Raw genomic sequence first — 21,781 nt, 5'->3', positions numbered from 1 at the left:
ACTAACAAATATACTAGAGAAATTGATTTGTGCTTTTACATTGTTATGAGGTTAATTTCCATTCATACTCATGAGGACTTTTTACCAGTTGTATTATCTATTTAAACCATCAAATGTTAAGCAACATAATATAGCAATAATAAACACGTATCAGGAACTTAACATGCGTAGTTTTTCCTTTCCTTCTCATTGTGTATTACCTCAACATAACAGTTTATAATATCATTTACTATGGAAACAGCAGGAAACGAACTCAAACTGACTTTTCACACATTTCTCCTTCTCCTGCTCAGCCGATGTTGAATGCAATAGGATACATTCATATCCAAGTAGAACCTTTAGTCCTGCAAATTTGGGACCTTCATCAGGAAAGGCAGCTCAGTGGATTGTAGGAGAGTGTTTGGAATTCAACCTTCTATGGGAGTTTCTAGTAATGCAGATAATAGATATTCAAATGACCCACTGAAAATACGCTTAAAAGGAATTTTTTCAGAAATACCTTCTATCATTTGGTTGCAGCTTAAAATTAGATGATTGTTTTTTCCAATGACGATATTTTTAAATCAGTTTCTGAATGCTTTAGGGATTCTCACTTGAAATGTTGAAATAATTTAGACATGGATGGTGAGTCTGATTGTACATTAATCATAAATCCCCACAAATAAGTTCATAACAATATAATAAAACAAAATTGTATTATGGCATAATCGTAAAATGAAGTACTGATTTGATCTCCATAATCAAATAAATTTATGACAAAGAACCATCATTTTTTAATATTTTGAATGAGAAGAGTTTTAAAGGTAGGGGAGGGTTGTCTGAATCTTCCTAATGGTTACCTATTTGGAGATGAGCTCCTCTGCTTATTGTCCCAACCAAACAGGGAGAGTGGAAGCCTAGTGTGGGAGGAGGCACTGAGAAATGGATACACACTGGATTTTTTTTTCATTTCTAATTATCTCTAGAACTCTAAATGCACTGTTTATATTACCATATATTTCAGAATTACCTGGGATTTGACTTTGCTCCAGCTAGGTACTTTGGGTCATTCCCAGTATGAACCTTTTGAACAGAGTTTAAAGCCTAAAGCCCAGGAGAGGTCCCAAGTGGTAGTAATTCTACCTGTGTTCCTCTTACAAGTTTACTTATTTCAGTTTCCTACTTTCCTGAACATTTCCTGTAGTGTTCTCCCTCATCACAGTCTAAGCCCTTGGCTACAGATGTCTAGTTTCACTATGAGAATATAATATTATCAGGGAATGAATGCTTTCCACTTTGACTTGCTTCTCTGTCCTCTTATTTTCCCTTGAATGTCTATGTGACAAAACCAATTTTCTTTTGACTTTGATGTGTGTAATTTATCTTGTTCTAGCTTTAGTACATGAAATATCACTGCTATAAATATAAATTACTGTTATATTGGTCCTCATAAAACTCCTCAACTAAGCGACCCTCATGAATTTTTATATCAGAGATAGAGTTCCTAAGCAGGGTCATTTGTTTACAGCCCCATGGATTTAAAGATGGAAAAGTTGATAAAGTCTAGTTCTAAAAACCCTGATATTTATCTAACATAACTCCACCTGAAGAATATGCAGGGAAAAGCATAACTTGTGAGGTCTAACCAGGAAAAAATCAGCATGTGAGGGGTTAGAGAGCTAGACCTTAGTGGAGAGAGTTCATTCTTCATCAGGGAATCCAAAGCTACTGCAAAGTGTAATCTAAAGAGGAAATGAAAACCAGCTTCTCTATGTATCACAGCTCAGGAAGGATTAGCACAACCTGAGAAAAATCAGGAGTCCTGAAGTGGGTTGCAGAAGTCAAACAGGAGTGTGTGTTGCTCATAGGCAGAGATACAGCAATGATGGGGCACATAGGAAGACTGGTGATTTCATCTCAATTCACCCTAAGGTGGGGAACATTTTGGCACAGATGTTGTAGCCGAATGTGAATAAGGCAAGGAGTTTGTGTGTGAGGGAGTGATAATCAGCCATTTTTTTCAGTCTCTTCTTCAGGTTGAAACCTAAGTGTACTCAAGGAGGCCCCAGTGACAAACATGGGGCCTAAGTTTAGGACAGAATCCTTGATGACTGATCACTTATAGCTGCAGTCACAGATCTAGATCTTGTTCTAGGAAGTCCTGGGTACCAAATGCCACAGTAAAATCCAATATTTTTATTTCTCCCTTTGCAAAACAAAATGACCTTAGGTTCTGAGGCACATCTTGTGAGTTATAGGTACAATTACACATACATGTACATGCATGGGAATTTCTGATCCCTGCAGGTCCACAGTCCACTCCTAAACTCTAGAATGTTGAAAAGCCCCAAAGAGCATTAGGGGCGAGAAGAAGAGAAGTCATTTCCTATGATCTCAGGAAAACCTACCTAAGAAAGTTCACATTATCCTGAGTGGTGTCACATGGAGGAGAGTGTCACCCTTGAGACTTACTTCACTCAACTTCCCAGGAGGACTCTCCAGTTTTCTAATCAAAGATGGAGCCTCACCTTCTGTCACTCAGGGCCCTCGAGAATGTTTGCTGGTTTCAGTCCTGAACTCCTTACCTCTTCCCTAACCCAATGCCTAACATTCTCTCCTTGACATCAAAACTGAAGGTGCAGATACCCAGCAAGGGAGCCAGAGAGCCATGTGACTGAAATTTCGCTGATGCCTCCATCCTCACCAGGCATCTCCATATTAGTGTCTCACTCCCCGAGAACCTGTTACGGCCCTGAGCACAAACAACTGGAGTTGAAAGAGGTGGTATCATCTCTGAAAACTTGAAGAGTAGAGTCCATGTTGTGGAGGAATGCCCACCTGCTGGAAGGACTCTGGCCCTTGGCCAAGAAGAAAACTGATCTGTGCCTTTTTTTTTTTTTTTCCAGAGCAAAATCTAACTCTATAGGTTCTGGTTATAAAATCAGATCACCATATGGATCACAAGGAAAGGTTTGGATGTTATCATATTGATTTTTCTTCTTATTGGTTTTGGTTTGATTTTGGTGTTTAGTTATTTTCAATTTTCCTGAGATTTCAGAAATTTGGATTAGAAAATTTAGAGGACAGACATTGGAACACATAACTTAATTAAATGTATTCCTAGTGTATAAGCATATTCATTTAAAGTTGGTGAGGGGTTATAGTCCAAATCCCCAGGCAGGATGATATTTTATACCACTTCCCCACCTGCCTGTGTCACTGTGAGAAACATCATTTTGGCCAATGACACAGTAATTGTCAGCCTCATCCTCAGGCTGCAGCCTGAAAATGAGCAAAAGTGCTCAACTGGTTGAGACAGATTCTGATCCAAGAAGAGTCCAGGGACCCCAGAGCCATGGAAATTATCCAAATCTGAGTAGCTTCTCAGGGAAAGTCTAGAAGGGTTCCCCATCTTCTGCTGGTACCACTGTGTGGGAAGTCATCCTTATTTAGCAGAATCAGACTAGGTTGAGTCATGTGACCCAGAGGACTGGATTCTAGGAATTGCCAGGAAGCATGTGGCACTGTGTGGGAGTGACTCCTGTACCATCTGTAATTTCCCCTTAAGGGGAAGGGTACCCTAACTCCACCCTATCCTGTCCATCACAGAGGAAGCTTCTCCTGGTCCTTGCCACCTTTTACCTCCATGTTATAAATAAAGGAGAGTTGGGCAACTCTGTTGTTGTAAAGAGGACAGAGCTGATATGGTTGGACCTGTCACACCCCCTCTCTCATAAAAACAATACTAGCTCTCCTGTGTTTATTGAGTAGATAAGGTTTTTGGGGTAAAAGATAGAAAATTCGCCAACATCCTCGTCTGGGAGGCAACCCTTTCCTCCTCCATGTGGGACGTGGCAGAGAGGACACTGACACCACTGCATCCCTTTTTCAGCAACACTGAAGACGTTGCTCAGGGTGCAGATGAGTCTGACAGAAGCTTCAGGAGATGCAGAAAGGGAGGGTGGCTGAGTCAGCAGAGGCTGGGCAGAGAACCTGAAAACACAGACAATCATGGGTGCTGGAGTGGGAACTGGTCATCTGAACTAGAAGAACTGATAGAGGATGGGAGCTGCCCTGGGTCTCTGAGACCTGTCCCGACCTGTGTAATGAGAGAGTAGCAAGAGGAATAAGGGGACAGGCCATGGTAGACCAGTACTTCATCCCCACAGAGGGACTCTGCTACCTCAGCCTTGTCTTATCCTCCCTGCTCCCTGCTTTCTCAGGGTCTATCTGGTCTCTGATTCATGAGCCTCCAGGAGGATCTGAGGGGAAAGGACCTGACAGAGATTCCTGTTCTGAATTTCACCATAGGAAATGTCATAGACAGAGCAGCTGCTGGAAACCATGCACAGGATCTGACTTGGAAGCCATCACAAGGCCCTGAGAGCACCAGGCTGAAGATATCCTTGGTGAGCACTGGAGGCAGCTCAGCTCCGCTAGACCTGAGGCTAGTGTGGATCAGCCAGCTGTGGGAAACACCATAGCCCTGCACAGCTCTCCTGTGCCACCTCCTGGTCACAGGTCAATCTTCAGGGTCCTCAGAGGTACTGGAACTGAATGCACAGAATTTGCCACCATCATTGGATACATTGCCTTCCCTGGAACACCTGTGAAATACATTGTACACAGGCACAATTTCATGAATATCAGCCTCTCATTTATCATTTTAGAGTTTTGAAATATATGGTAGAAAGAACACAGGTCTGTGAAATGTGAGAAACTCAACCAAAATATTAATCATAAACAAATAAGACTACTTGGGACATTACAGGGGGTTTCTCAGAGGAACTGTACTTCGAGTTGAGTCTATACAATTGAGTGCGGGCGGCTGGTGATGTTATACAGTTGTAGAGTGCTTGCTTAGCATGCGGGAGGCCCTGGGTATAATACCCAGCAATTCAATACATATATTAATATAATGTGATATATAAACATATAATATGATATATATTATTATATAACATAATATTGTGATATATAAATATGATATAATTGAATACATTAATATATATTCATACATATAATAAAATATACATTATATCATAATAATACTTAAACATCATGTATAATTATGATATAAATATATATTAATTTATCATGTGATATATATACATTATCATATATATGATGTATATACATAAATATTGATATATAATATATGCATTATACCATATGATATATATATATATATATATATATATATATATATACATATTGCATTGCTGGGGATTCTCAAAAGGTTTTGTAAGAAATTAATTGGTCCATACAGAAGCAATGAGAAGGGAAAACAGGATGGGAAGATTCATGGGAACTCTGCTCAAAGATGGACTCTTCATAACTTGTTAATCAGAAGGACCTGTGGGTTGAGAAAAGAAGAATATATTAGGAACCAGACCTTTCTTGTTGGAATAACCAGGCAGGTGCTAACACTGTTGAGTACTGTTGAAAATATGGCAATTAGGTTGATTCTCTAGGCATTAAAGAATTAGACACTTGGTAAGGACTCAGAAATTTTGGCTTCTCAGTGCAGAAAGAGTTGATGTGATGTGATCTGGTGGCATGCTGTCACCTTGGTGTTGAAGATGGGGTGCAGGCAGTGTGAGGGAGTCACTAATGGAAAAGTGGATGCTAAGAAGAGAGAAGAGCTGGGGATAGAACCCTGGTAGCCCCGTTCAATCCAGGAGTAAAGGGTGAAGCATCCTGACAACCTTTAATCAGTTAAGCCTGGCTGTCTGATATGTGTGCATTTTTACTTAATCTTCCATGCAGTATGTTTGTTAACTAACTAGTATCCTCAGATCTGGGCCCCAAGTGATAGGCAGTTGTGGGTTTAGGAGAGACAAGCACCTCTATGATTGTCCCAAACAGTGGTTACAGGAAGGACTGAGGAGGAGATCAGCTGTGGCTTCTGCAGACACTTACATTCCTGGGGGACAGCACTGAGACATGCCCTGGAGTGTGCCTGAGTCAGTGCATCCCAGGTCAGCCTGTCCTGAGAGTCAGAAAGGGAATGAGAACGAGAAAGATCCTGGTCCTGAGTAGAAGGTGATAACCAGTTTCATCCACCCTGTACCCTGTAAAATTATCAAGTTCACTTTTTTCTCATTATTTCACTCTTTCCTATACTTCCTCTTGTTCTCTGCTCCTTTGTGACTTCATGGACCGCATTTGGTAAAAATCCCACATTGTTTCAAGTGAACGCTCATCAACATTTTATCAATCCAAACAACTTAATGTCCTGAGGAAAAAAGGTAATTCTACCCTCAAAAGGACAGAAATTCAAAACAGCTTCTCCCAGAAAAGCTTCTGGGACAATCTTGTATTTGTCCTCACTTACTCAGGTCTAGTAAAGGTCTGCTCTATGCTGTTTCCTGCCTTCTCTTCCATGTCATCATTTAACTTCTCTCCCTTGTCCTAATCCTATAGTAATAGAATCAAGACATTATTGGAAAAAATAACTATTAGTTTATTTAGTACAACTTCTGGATGTCAATTTTTTCATCCAAAAAGTGGTTTCTATTTTAAAGCTTACCTTTGATTACATTTACTTTGTTTGACATCTGTTTTCATAATGGGTCTTAATTTGGGATGCCTATAAAGCAGTTCTTGTGGCTTGGTCTCTGAGTTAGTTGTATAAGTATAACAAAATATTTGAGAAACATTGACTCATATTTTTAGAGCAGTTTTCCATCACTTAGCAGACACCTACTTTTGAGCTTGTAGCTAGGCGGCACATGGTAGCAAGTATGTATAGAAGAGAAGAAGCATTCACCTTATTGCCAAGTGCAAAAGGAGAAAAAGCAGAGGGGACTCGGATTCCAGTGTCCCCTTCAAGGTTGTGACATCAAAGACCAAGAGCCCTCACCCATCTCTGCCTTTTAAAAGTCCCACCATCTCCCATTAGCAGCATGGACTGGAGAGCAAGCCTTTACCACATGGGACACAGAGGGACATTTCTCCAAATTGAAGCACTAGAACTTATTTGGAAGGTGATGGTTCATTCGTGGAGGAACTCACAGGTGGCAACAGTGAACCCTTGCATGGGGGAGGCCATACAGTTAAAGGAACTTCTAGAGTTCAATGTTCTATGTACAGGAACCAAAGCTTTCAGTCACCTCTGAGATATGGAAATGGCATGTTCCAGATTATTGCCTAGAAACTTGAAGATTTTTTTACAGGCCTCCATGTCTTACTAATGATGGTGGGGTCTCTCCACTACCTGTCCATGCTTATGAGTGGAGGGAATTTGTCCTGGGCAGCATGGACCACAATTCCATTCAACTCCATCACTGGGCCACATGAAACCTTTGTACGATTTTAGTGCATAGAATAGTTTAGCCTTTCTTTAAGTTATAATAGTTCATCCCTACTTCAGAATCACTTTGATGTGTTTATTGAGTGACCGCAATTTGAAATATCTTGTGACTGGTTGCAAACTGAATATATCTCACCCTTGTTAGAATTATGAAAACTGTTCGCCCTACAGCTCCAAGTTTTCCTATTATCAAACCTTCTGTAGATTTATTCTTTGCATAAATATTTAAAGATCTTTGAAGACATGTTGGGGCCCCACACAGATTTATCACATGGTTACCTTCATTTAACAGGAGCCTCATGCTTCCTGACTGCGGATTTCTGTTTCATCAACTGAGGGAGACACTGTACTCTTCTGAGGATCATCTCTGCCAGTGTCCCCTTCAAGGTTTTGCCATCAAAGACCAAGAGCCTCCACCCATCTCTGCCTCTTAAAAGTCCCACCACCTTCCAATAGCACCATGAACTGGAGATTAAGCTTTTACCACATGGGACTTAGTGTGGAAATCCTGAGCACAGTAAGATGATTACAGGGTCATATCATGGCTCAAATTATTTGTGGTTTCAAAAAATACATATGTTTAGAGAGAGAGAGAGAGATGGATACATAGATATATATAGATAATAGTATCCATAGGTATCATTATAAATCTTACTTTCAAATTAAAATTTTCTCTTATGAGGGAACTGTTTCTTTTTCAATTTAATTTTATTTTTAAATGTTCTGTTTAGTTATGCATGGCAGTAGAATTCATTTTGATATAATTATAGCATGGAATATGTCTTATTCTATTTAGGGCAAGATTCTTGAGGCTATGCATGATGGTGTGATTACCTATGATGTTTTCATATATGTACATAGGAAAATTATGTTAGATTATTTCCATTTTCTTTGTTTTTCCTACCTACTGTCAGGGTACCCGGGACTCCCAGCCTTGGGCACGGCCAAGATGGCACCTGGCGCTGAGCCAAAAGCGGTTGGCTATACAGTATTAGCTAGTTAACAATGTGATTAGTGCATGCCTCTCTCGTGTGCCTATTCTATACCTACAGCTGTTCGCCGTTTACCTCGTGTACTCTCCCTTGATTGGTTGAAGTGTATATAAGCTTGGTAACTTCCTGGGAGGGGGGGTAGAAGCAAGGAAGAAGAGTGCGAGCGAGGGCGAGAGCCGAGTGGGAGAAGCGGAGTGGCCGAAGCAGGCGTGAGCCGAGCGGGAGAAGCGGAGCGACCGGAGCAGGCGAGAGTTAAGCAGAGGGAAAGAGAGTGAGAGAAAGAATAGAGAGAAGGGGATAGAAAAGAGGGAAAGAAAGGAAGACTGTGCACAATAAACTTCCAAAGCTTCAGACGTTTGTCGTGTCTCTCTCTGCGGGCAGAGGGAACGCGATAACTGGTGCCGAAACCCGGGAGGATGAGAATTTTATAAAGAAAACAAGGTAAGATATCTAAAAAATTTTTTAATAAGTTAAACCGGTTATAAAAAGGTCAAAAGTAAACAGGTAAAGGAGAGGCAGCCTTGACATTCGCGGTATAGCGACTATCGGGACACGCGGAATGCGGTCCGGTTAAAGGAAAATAAGGACATGCGGAAGGCTGTCCAGGGACACCCGGAATGCGGTCCAATTAAGGTAAAAGTAGGGACACGCGGAATGCGGTCCAATTAAGGTACAGCTAGCACGTGAAAAGCGGCTACAAACTCTAATACATATTTGACAGATAGTTTTCCTCTTAGTAATCTCGTTGCTCCTGGCAGCTTGGCCACTGTTTGTTATCGTAACTGCCATAACTGAAGCTATTCAAATTAGTAACAATGGGGTCTGAAACGTCTAAATTCAGGATGCAACAGCCCCTCAGGGAGCTATTAAAAAACCATGGGACACCGTTAAAGGCAAAAACAGCTAGAGCATTTCTCGATACTGTAGAAAAGGTTTCCCCTTGGTTTTTGGATGAGGGCCTTTTAAACACCCTACAGTGGGAACAGCTGGGGGAGGACCTTCGTGTAGCGGATAGGCAAAGCCCTTTACCAGTAGGCACTATGGCTATTTGGTCTCTCATTAAATCCTGTCTACGAGGCAAAAACAAAAAACCTTCACTCGCCGAGCCTCTAGCTGAAGGAAGACAGGTCTTGGAAGAAATAAAAGAGGAACGCTCATATCGTTCTCAAAATTCAGAAAGAGGAACTAACTCAGATGAGGAATTATCAGAAGGGGAACTATCAGGAGAAGAATTAGAAAAAAGAGTACAAAAATTAAGACTAGATAAAGAGCCCCCTCTAGTGCCTGTGTTGCCTAGTGCACCTCCCCTAAATAGGGAACCTCTTTCTCATGAAGCGTCCGGTTTCGGATCACGCTTAGAATGGAGTCATCTTGGATCTGTAGCATATCCTGCTTTTGAGGATGCTCAAAATCAAAGATTCCACCAACCCTTAGATTTTAAAATAGTAAAACAATTAAAAGAAGCAGTTAGTACATATGGTCCTCAATCAGCCTTTACTATAGCCTTAGTAGACACCTTGACGTCATTAAACTGAGTGCCCCAGGACTGGACTAATCTTGCTAGAGCCGCTCTGTCTGGGGGACAATACCTCATGTGGAAGACATCATGGCAAGAAATTTCTGCGGATACCGCCCGCCGAAATGCGGCAGCGGGAAATCCCCAAGTTGATAGGGACATGCTATGGGCGTGGGACCTTATGAGACTCTTCAAGCGCAGCTTAATTATCATCCAGCAGTCTATGCACAAATTGCTGTAGCTGCAACCAAGGCCTGGAAAACATTACGAGGAGCAGGAGACTTACAAGGCCAGTTGTCAAAAGTAACTCAAGGGAGTAGTGAGCCCTATGCAGACTTTGTGGACAGGCTGATTCAAACAGCATCACGCATCTTCGGAGATGCGGATCAAGCCATGCCCTTAGTAAAACAATTGGCTTACGAACAAGCTAACAAATGGTGTAAGGAGGCTATAAGACCATGGAAAAATAAAGATTTATCCACCTATTTAAAAGTGTGTAGAGATGTAAATGATACTTCAGCACAAAGCAGTGCCTTTGTAGCAGCCATAGATAGACAAACCACTTTGTTGTCTGCCGCACTTGCACAAGCCCAGGGGAGATCTCCTCAAAGAACTAATAAAGAGTCTCTAGGATCGTGTTTTGTGTGTGGACAGATGGGACATCTAAAAGCCACTTGTCCAAACAAAAGGCTATTCCTTGCCCAAGGTAGGAACATCTATACAGGGAATAGTTTGGGAACCGGACCTGGGCTATGTCCAAGATGCAAAAAGGGAAATCATTGGAGCAGTGCCTGTCAGTCTATTAGAGATAGGGAGGGTAATTTTCTAGGTCTAAATCCTAAACTCCAAAAAAATGGGAGACAGGGCCCTCCCCGGGGCCCGCAACAAATATACGGGGCAATTCAACAAGTTCCCCGACAGTGGTATCCTCCCACAGAGAAGGGGAGCGTAGAGCCACCTCAGGGAGTGCAGGATTGGACATCTGTGCCACCTCCAGACTCATATTAACCCCAGATATGGGGGTACAGATGATTGATACTGACCGACATGAAAAAATCCCACAAAACAGTGTAGGACTATTGTTAGGCAGAAGTTCTTCAACATTAAAAGGACTTATAGTACACCCAGGAGTTATTGATCCTGATTTCACTGGACAAATAAAAGCTTTAGTCTCTTCACCAAAAGGAATTATGGTCATCTCTCCAGGGGATCGTATTGCACAAATGCTTGTGCTACTCAGTCAACATTCTTTATGGCCCAGTAAAAATACAAATAGAGGACAAGGAGGTTTTGGATCAACAGGAACTACTTTAATAAATCTTACTATGGATATGGGACAGAGGCCCCTCCTAAAATTAAAAGTGGGAAATATGGAATTTACAGGTCTATTAGATACAGGAGCAGACAAAAGTATTATTAGTGCAGTGGTCTGGCCAAAACACTGGCCATTGATCACAGCAGCTCAGAGCTTGAGGGGCTTAGGAATAGCGGAAAGCCCCAATCAAAGTGCTTCCTCACTATCATGGAAGGATACAGAGGGACATACAGGAATATTCCAGCCATATGTTTGTAATGTTCCTATTAGTTTATGGGGACGAGATGTCCTGCAGCAAATGGATATGAAACTCACCACTGATCAGATCTACCAAGGGACTCCTGTAAAAAATATGCTACAAAACATGAACTATAATGATAAAAAAGGATTAAGAGGACATAGTCAAGGATTTGCCCAACCACTGTCCTTACTCCCACCAAAGAACGATTCTCATGGGCTGGGTTTTTCCTAGGGGCCACTGATAAACCATCAATCCCTATAGTATGGAAAGATGATAAGCCTTGCTGGATTCCGCAGTGGCCCCTAACAAAAGAGAAACTAGAGGTAGCTCATAAGTTGGTACAAGAGCAGGTACAAGCAGGTCATTTACAACATTCTACTTCTCCTTGGAATACTCCAATATTCTTAATAAAGAAAAAATCAGGAAAATGGAGGTTATTACATGATTTAAGAGCCATAAATGAACAAATGTACCCTATGGGACCTATCCAATGTGGACTCCCTCTTGTCACTGCGCTACCAAAAAATTGGCCTACTATTATTTTGGATTTAAAAGATTGTTTTTTCTCTATACCCCTATACAGAGATGATTGTTGGAGATTTGCCTTTACTTTGCCCTCTCTTAATCACACTCAACCTGATCAGAGATTTGAATGGACCGTGTTGCCTCAAGGTATGGCCAACAGTCCTACTATATGTCAAATATACGTAGATAAAGCATTAACAACTACTAGACAAAAGTTTAAGAGATTATTGATTTATCATTATATGGATGACATACTTATTTGCCATCCAGAAAAAGAAGTATTGTTAGAAGCATTACAATTTATAACTCAAGCATTAGAAAAAACAGGATTAGTGATAGCCCCTGAAAAATTACAATTGGAAGAGATCCAAGAATATCTGGGTACAAAACTCACTGCTACTACAGTCAGACCATTAAGGTTGACCATTAGGACAGATCAATTGAATACCTTGAATGATTTTCAGAAACTCTTAGGTGATATTAACTGGATCAGATCCTATTTAAAATTATCCACGGGGGAATTAAAACCTTTATTCGATATATTAAAAGGTGATCCTGACTTGAATTCTTCTAGGAAACTTACTCCCGAAGCACGGATATCCTTACAGCTAGTAGAGAATAGACTTCAGCAGTGTTACGTTGATCGTTGTGATCCTACTCAACCATTAAATTTAATCATAATCTCAGAGAAACATGCCCCTTTTGGCATAGTTTGGCAAGGAGGACCTCTACAAAGTATAAATCTTCCTAGCTCTCCAGCTAAAACATTACAATCATATCCCCAAGCTATTGCTCAGGTAATATTCAAGGGAATAGAATATTGCATTACTGTTTTTGGAATCCATCCGTCTATTATTATAACTCCTTATTCCACTCAGCAAATTAAATGGCTAATTAATAATGATGATGATTGGTCAGTATTATATTGTTCCACCTCAGTTCAGTTCGATAACCATTATCCCCAACACCCCTGGATTCAATTCTGTAAAAATACTCCCATAATTTTCCCAAAAGTAACTAGTGCCCAGCCTCTTAAAAACTGTGTAACCATTTTTACTGATGGCTCCAAAATGGAGTGGGCGCAGTACTTATCAGTAAACAACTTCACACCATAATAGTTCCACCCAACTCCGCACAAGTTACTGACCTCGCAGCGGTAATATTAGCCTTTAAATTAGCAGATAATCAGCCATTCAACCTCCTATCTGATAGCTTATATGTTGTCAACGCTTTACATATTCTTGAAACAGTACCCCTTATTTCTTCCACGTCCACTGTAGCTTTTTATTTTATCACGTTACAAAACCTTATTCTACAGCGTAAACATCCATTCTATGTAGGACATATTAGAGCTCATTCTAATTTACCAGGACCTTTGGCCAATGCTAATGACTTGGTAGATATGGCCACCAAATCAATTTTTGTTTTTTCTATAGAGGAACAAGCAAAACTCTTTCATGAAAAATTCCATGTAAATTCCACTACCTTGAGTAGAAAATTTCCTATTTCTAAATGTATGGCTCAACAAATAGTAAAAAATTGTCAACATTGTGCTCCTTTAATCCCAGTACAATCCTTTGGAGTTAACCCCAGGGGACTGCTACCTAATCATATTTGGCAAATGGATGTAACCCATATTCCTGAATTTGGTACTGTCAAGTATGTACATGTGTCAGTAGACACTGCTTCAGGGGTCATTATGGCTTCCGCTCATTCCGGAGAAAAGGTAAAAGATGTCATTCAACACTGCCTACAAGCATTTGCTGGCTGGGGCATACCTAAAGTTATTAAAACAGATAATGGCCCTGCTTATACTTCCAAAAGCTTTCGGTTGTTTCTACAAACATTCAACATCCAATCAGTCACTGGCATCCCCTATAATCATCAGGGACAAGGCATTGTAGAAAGAACACATCTTACCTTAAAAAATTGTTTAAATAAACAAAAAGGGGGAATAGGAGCCTCCTATAAGTCTCCTAAAGATAAACTTAATTTAGTTCTCTTTATTCTAAATTTTTTAATCTTGGATAGGGACGGCCACTCTGCAGCTGATCGACATTATAATCCCCATGATACTACTCCTCAAGTATGGGTAAAATGGAAAGACATCCTGACAGGTTGTTGGAAAGGACCGGACCCAGTCCTTCGTTGGGTCCGAGGGTCTGTTTGTATCTTCCCACAGGATCAACAGACTCCAGTCTGGATTCCAGAAAGGCTGATCAGAGTTGTACAACATGCAAGTGATGCTGCTCCTCCTTGCAGTGATGAGCCTGAGCCTTCCCTCAATAACAAAAACTCAGACGGAAAGGCAAACCCGGGACCTATGGGCTTTTGTTAGAGCCTGGCCATATCTTTTACTTCTAACTAACATATTTTTTTTCTTTTCTTTCCCCCCCATTTCCCACCATTTCTTCTACAGGTCTGTTAACTCTACCGATAATTTTTCAAATCATACTGTTCTTGATCGCCCAACTCGTGAAAAACCCTTTCGATAACTGGCTATTTTTCATTTCTAGACAAAGATATACAGGTCTACAGCCTTTCTTTGCCTTAACAGGAGGAACCTTTGCACTTTGCCGATGAAATTATGCTGCAGATCAGACCCAGAGTAGGACAACTCGTTCTGCTGACCTTAACTGTACCAGAAATATTGCCTTTCCTCCCATGTCAGCTTGTGTATTTTCTCCTTTTATGTTTTTGCTAACTGGTACTTCTAATAACACAACTCTTAACTGCTCACTAACCGTGTGCTATTTCTCACAATGCTGGAATGGTTCTTTTGCCACCTATGCAATTCTGATGCGCATTCCTACCTTTCTACCAGTCCCAGTTTCTGTTACAGATACAGAATTGCCAGTGCTATTATCAAGAAACAGAAAAGACTTTGGCATCACAGTAGCTGTGATCATTGCCATTGCAGCTTCTGCAGCAGTAGCATTGACACAACCATATAGTAACAACAATTACCTGGCCGAAAATACAGCTGCAGCCTTACAGACTATAGAGACCCTAAACCAGCATCTAACAACAGGCTTACCTCTTGTAAATCAAAGAATGAACTTACTACAAGAACAAGTGGATATCTTGCAAGAACTTTTGGGACTGGGATGCGTTTATTCCTTAAGAACTGTTTGTGTTACCCCTATTGTATATGATAATTCCAGCACCGCGGCTGGGTTATCTAGAAAATTGTCAGCCTATTTTATTGATTTGATGGTCTTATTTCAAAACCGAGAGCTGAAATTGTCAAAGCTAATTCTACTAGGGTGCATATTGTTTCTGTATCTAATATGGCTAAATAGTTTTTTCTATTTGTGGCTTTGTCAAACAATGGGCAGGCTTAGGAGCTATGATAGTGCTCCTCTGCCTTGGCTCCCTTCTCTTCATTTGTTTTGGCATGCACCTACAAGACAGCCAACAGAGGGATCGGATTATCTTTCATCAGGCCATGACCGCCCTAAAGGCCGGCAGCTCCCCACAAGTATGGCTCTCGATGCTGGACCGGTAGTCAGAGACGGGTAATGAAGGAGGTGGCTATGTACCAACCTAAGACAGGAGCTGCAGCATGCTCTGCAGACTCTTATGACGGGTAAGGACATATGCTGACCACTCAACCTAAGACAGACACGGTCCCGAGCCTTAAATTTATAATAAAGAAGGGGGAACTGTTGGGGTACCCGGGACTCCCAGCCTTGGGCACGGCCAAGATGGCACCTGGCGCTGAGCCAAAAGTGGTTGGCTATACAGTATTAGCTAGTTAACAATGTGATTAGTGCATGCCTCTCTCGTGTGCCTATTCTATACCTACAGCTGTTCGCCGTTTACCTCGTGTACTCTCCCTTGATTGGTTGAAGTGTATATAAGCTTGGTAACTTCCTGGGAGGGGGGGTAGAAGCGAGGAAGAAGAGTGCGAGCAAGGGCGAGAGCCGAGTGGGAGAAGCGGAGTGGCCGAAGCAGGCATGAGCCGAGCGGGAGAAGCGGAGCGGCCGAAGCAGGCGTGAGCCGAGCAGGAGAAGCGGAGCGACCGGAGCAGGCGAGAGTTAAGCAGAGGGAAAGAGAGCGAGAGAAAGAATAGAGAGAAGGGGATAGAAAAGAGGGAAAGAAAGGAAGACTGTGCACAATAAACTTCCAAAACTTCAGACGTTTGTCGTGTCTCTCTCTGCGGGTAGAGGGAACGCGATAACCTACTCCCTTCCTTTCATTCATCTCAGTCTAATCAAAGGAACTTCTATTCTATTCCCCACCCCTGGGGCCTGAACCCCTTATTTGGGTTAGCTGTCACATATCCCTATCAGTGAAAATATTCAAACTTCAGTTTTTTGGGATTGGCTTAGTTCACTTAGCATGATAATCTTCAGATCCATCCATTTACAGGCAAATGTCATTAAGTCATTCTTTTCCTGGGGTAAGTAATTTTCCACTGTATATACATATATATATGTATATATGTATACATTTGCTGAAAGGCTCCATGTAGCCCAGGACCAGCACCAGTGTGTATCTCCAGCACTGAGACTGGCCCCAGGCTGCCATCTCAGGCCTGTGGCCCAGCCAATAGTCTAGTGCCCATGCTGCAGCTGACCATGAATCAACACATGGGGTCACTTCTGCTCCCTAGCATGGATTATTCTCAACCTGGAGGTCACCATCCCTAGTGGGAGAGCACCCTTCTTGGGACACCACATTATCAAGTTCCTCTCAGGCATCATGATACTGAAAACTAGGATGTTTGAACACTATAGTATAGTTTTATTGTAGTTTTTTTTTTCTATTAGTAGTATTATGATTATCCCTATTATGCCTACTAATATTACTACTTTTCTTTTCTTCTATTAATATTTTTCTCACTCTATTTTCTTCTGATCTATTTCCTTGGAGGCTCTTTCTCCCTTTTCTTATGCTAACAACCAATTTTTTTTAATCCCACTTTCACTGTTCCTAATACATAGTATCTCTATAGACTCATTTCTTATCTCATTAACATTATATCCTACACCCCTCCCCATCCTCTTTGTCCACCATGAGAAATTGTGGTCCTTATTGCAAATCTATTGATTAGGCTGTAGACAATAATTGAACTCATCATCTCTATTTGTTAAGAAAAAAAAAACATGAATATCTTAATAGAGACTATTTGGGTTAAGATTGCATATTGTGTGTGTGGTGTGCTGCTAACATTGATCTCTTACTTAAAGGAAAGGTAATGGAAATCTGCAGGGACATTATAAATCTATAGGGAGGAACCTGCAATACCTCAGATTTGCACTGCTAGAGGGGAAGATACAAGAATAGCATGAGAAAACAAGGGAAGAAAGTGTGTCAAACAAACTCAGATGTTATATCAATAGAATCCAATGAGAGTATGGCAGAAGAAATGTCAGAAAGGATTAAAGGATGACATAATTAATTTGATCCTGGAAGCAAACAATGAGATAAGAGAACAAATAAAGGCAATGAATGATGGCACCAATAAATAGTAAAAAGAGCAATTTCAGGAAGCAAAAGATCATGTCAACAAGGAGATAGAGATTCTGAAAAAAAAAAAAACAGAAATTCTTGAAATGAAGGAAACAATAAACCAAATTTAAAACTCAAAATAAAGCATAACCAAGAGGCTAGAACACTTGTAAGACAGAACCTCAGACAATAAAGAAAGACTATTTAATCTTAAAAACAAAGTTGACAAAACAGAAAAGATGGTAAGAAATCAATAATGAAATCTCCAAGAATTATGGGATATCATGAAAATACCAAATTTAAGAATTATTGGAATTGAGGAAGGCACAGAATACAAACCAAATGAATGAATGATCTATACAAAGAAATAATATCAGAAAATTATCCAAAACTGAAGAATGAAATGGAAAATCAAATGCAAGAGGCTTACAGGACACTAAATATACAAAATTATAACAGACCCACACCAAGGCGCATTACAATGAAAATACCTAACATACAAAATAAAGATAGAATTTTAAAGGATGCAAGAGAAAAGCATCAGATTACATACAGGGGAAAACAAATATGGATATTAGCAGATTTCTCGGCCCAACCCTAAAAACACGAAGGGTCTGATAAAACATATTTGAAGCTCTGAAAGAAAATGAATGCCAAACAAAATCTTATACTCGGCAAAACTTACCTACAGATTTGACAATGAAATAAGATCCTTCCTGGATAAACCAAAGCTAAAAGAATTTACAAATAGAAATCCTGCAGTACAGAATATTCTCAGCAAAATATTCCATGAGGAAGAAATGAAAAACAAAACTGTAAGTCAACAAAGGGAAGAACTACCCTAAAGGAATAGCCAATTAAAGGAGAAACCAAGTCAAGTTAAAAACCAAAAATAAGTCAACTGACAAGGAATACAAGTCATATCTCAACAATAACCCTGAATGTTAATGGCATAACTCATCAATCAAAAGACACAGACTGGCAAATTGGATTAACAAGAAAGATCCAAAAATATGCTGCCTTCAAGAGACTCATCTCATTGAAAAAGATACCCACAGATTAAAGGTGAAAGAATGAGAAAATACATAGTATGCACATAGACACAATAAAAAAAAAATAGGGGTTTCCATTCTCATATCATATAAAGTGGACTTTGAGCCAAAGTTAGTCAGAAGGGATAAAGAAGGATATTTCATACGGATTAAGGGAACCATAAATCAGCTAGACATAACAATCACAAATATTCATGTCCCAAACAATGGTACATCCATGTATGTTAAAAAGGTCCTTCTGATATTCATGAGCCAAAAAGACCACAACATAATAACACTAGGTGACTTTAACACCCTTCCCTCACCATTGAACAGATCTCCCAAATAAAAATTCAACAAGAAGATCATAGGACTCAATAACAGAATTGAGAATTTAGACTTAACAGACATATAAAGAACACTCCATCCATCAATGAGTGAATACACTTTCTTCTCAGCAGCACATGGATCCTTCGTTAAAATAGACCATAGATTTTGCCAGAAACCTACTCTTAGCAATTACAAAAAAAAAAAAGATACTGTCATGTATTCTATCAGATCATAATGAAATGAAATTAGAAAGCAATGACAAAATAAAAAACAGAAACTACTCCATTACCTGTAGACTAAGACTAAATAATAAGTTATTGAATGACACATGAATAACAGAAGACATCAGGTGGAGATAAAAAATATTCCTAGAGGTAAACAAGAACAATGATACAACTTATCAAAATCTCTAAGAGGATATGAAAACAGTACTAGGAGGAAAATTCATTACATGGAGTGCATTCAATAAAAGAAGAAAAACTCAACAAATAAATGAACTAACATTACTGCTCAAAGCCCTAGAAATGAACAACAGATCAACACCAAAAGTAGTAGAAGACATGAAATATTTAAAATCAGAGTAGAAATCAATGAAATTCAAAGAAAAAAAAACTGTTCAAAAACTTGATAAAACAAAAGTTTGTTCTTTGTAAAACTAAAGTTGATAAACACTTAGCCAAACAAACAAGGATGAGAGAGAAAACTCAAATTACTAAAATTCATGATGAAAAAGGAAATACCACAAGAGACACCTTAGAAATACAAAACTTAATTAGAAGCTATTTTGAAGATCTATATTTCAATAAAATAGAAAATCTTGAAGACATCGACTAGTTTCTAGAGACATATGATCCACCCAAATGAATCCAGAGAACATACACAATTTAAACAGAACAATTTCAAGCAGTGAAATAGATGAAGAAATCAAAAGCGTACCAACCAAGAAAAGTCTAGGGCCAGATGGATTCTCAGTTGAGTTTTACTATACCTTCAAAGAAGAAATCACTCCAATTCTCCTCAAATTATTGCCTGAAATAGAAAAGGAGGGAATCCTTCCACACTCATTATATGAAGCTAGTATCACCCTGATATCAAAACCAGACACAGACACAGAAGAAAGAAAATTTCAGACCAATAGCCCTAATGAACATACATGCAAAAATTCTTAACACAATTTTTGCAAATCACATAAAATATGACATTAAAATGATAGTGCACCATGATCAAGTGGGTTTCATTCTAGGGATGCAAGGTTGGTTAAACATCTGGAAATCAAAAAATATAATTCACAATATCAACAGACTTTAAATTAATAATCACATGATTATTTCAATAGATGCAGAAAAAGCATTCGATAAAATACAGTACAGCTTCATGCTCAAAACACTAGAAAAAATAAGGATAGTAGGAACATACCTCAACATTGTAAAGGCTATCTATGCTAAGCCAATGGCCAACAACATTCACAATGGGGAAAAACTGAAAGCATTCCCCTTAGAAACTGGAACAAGGTAGGGATGCCCTTTTTCTCCATTTCTATTCAACATTGTCCTAGAAACTCTAGCCAGAGCAATTAGATAGACCAAAGAAATTAAAGGGATACAAATAGGAAAAGAAGAACTCAGATTGTCATTATTAGTTGATGACATGATTCTATATTTAGAGGATCCAAAAAATTCCACCAGAAAACTTCTAGAACTTATAAATGAATTCAGCAAGTAGCAGGGAATAAAATGAACACTCATAAGTCTAATGCATTTCTATTCATAAGTGATAAATTCTCTGAGAGAGAAATTAGAAAATCTACCCCATTCATAATAGCTTCAAAAAATAAAATAAAATACTTGGGAATCAACCTAACAAAAGAGGTGAAAGAACTCTGCAATGAGAAATACCGAACGGTCTAGTAAAAAATTAAAGAAAACCCTAGAAGGTGGAAAGATATCCCATGTTCTTGGACAGGCAGAATTAATATTGTGGAAATGACCATCCTACCAAAAGCACTATACAAACTCAATGCAATTCCAATTAACATCTCAATGACATTCCTCAGAGAGAAAGAAATCATGAAATTCATTTGGAAAAATAAGAAACCCAGAAGAGCCAAAGCAATCCTTAGATGGAAGAGTGAGCAGCTGATATCACAGTACCAGATCTTTAATTATAATAGAAAACAATAGTACCAAAAATGGCACAATATAGGCACCAAAATACACAATTAGACCAATGGTACAGAATTGAGAACACAGAGACAAATCCACATAAATACAGTTATCTCATACTAGACAAAGGTTCCAAAAACTTACAATGGAGAAAAAATAGCCTGTTCAACAATTGGTGCTGGGAAAACTGGAAATCCATATGACACAAAATGAAAGTAAAGCCCAATCACTCACTCTTCACAAAACTCAAAATGGATCAAAAACCAAGGAATTAGACTAGAGACCCTGCAACTAATAGAAGAAAATAACAGGCCCAAATCTTCACCGTAACAGCTTAGGACGTGACTTCCTTAACAAGACTTCTCAAGTGCAAGAAATAAAATCAAGAATCAATAAATGGATGGATTCTCTGGCAATTAGAACAATGCAAGACAAAACTACTCTAAGATTTCATCTCACTCCAGTCAGAATGGCAATTATCAAGAATACAAGCAACAATAAATGTTGGTGAGGATTTGGGGGAAAAGGTATACACATACACTTTTGGTGGGACTGCAAATTGGTGCAACCACTCCTCAGTGCTGTTTGGAGATTACTCAGAAAACCTGGAATGGAACCACCATTTGACCCAGCTATCCCACTCCTCACCCTACACTCAAAGGAATTAAAATCAGCAAACTACAGTTATCCAACCACATCAATGTTTATACCAACTTAAGTCACAATAGCTAAACTGTGTACCAACCTAGATGCCATTCAATAGTTGAATGAATAAGGAAACTGTACTATATATATACAATGGAATATTACTCAAACTTGAAGAAGAATGAAATTATGTCATTTGCAGGTAACTTGATGCAGTTGGAGAATACCATGCTAAGTGTAATTAACCAATTCTCCTCCCCAACAAAAGGTCAA

Source organism: Sciurus carolinensis, chromosome 8, assembly GCF_902686445.1.
Source record: "Sciurus carolinensis chromosome 8, mSciCar1.2, whole genome shotgun sequence".
In the NCBI taxonomy this organism is placed as follows: domain Eukaryota; kingdom Metazoa; phylum Chordata; class Mammalia; order Rodentia; family Sciuridae; genus Sciurus; species Sciurus carolinensis.
Note: the sequence above shows the minus strand (reverse complement) of the source record.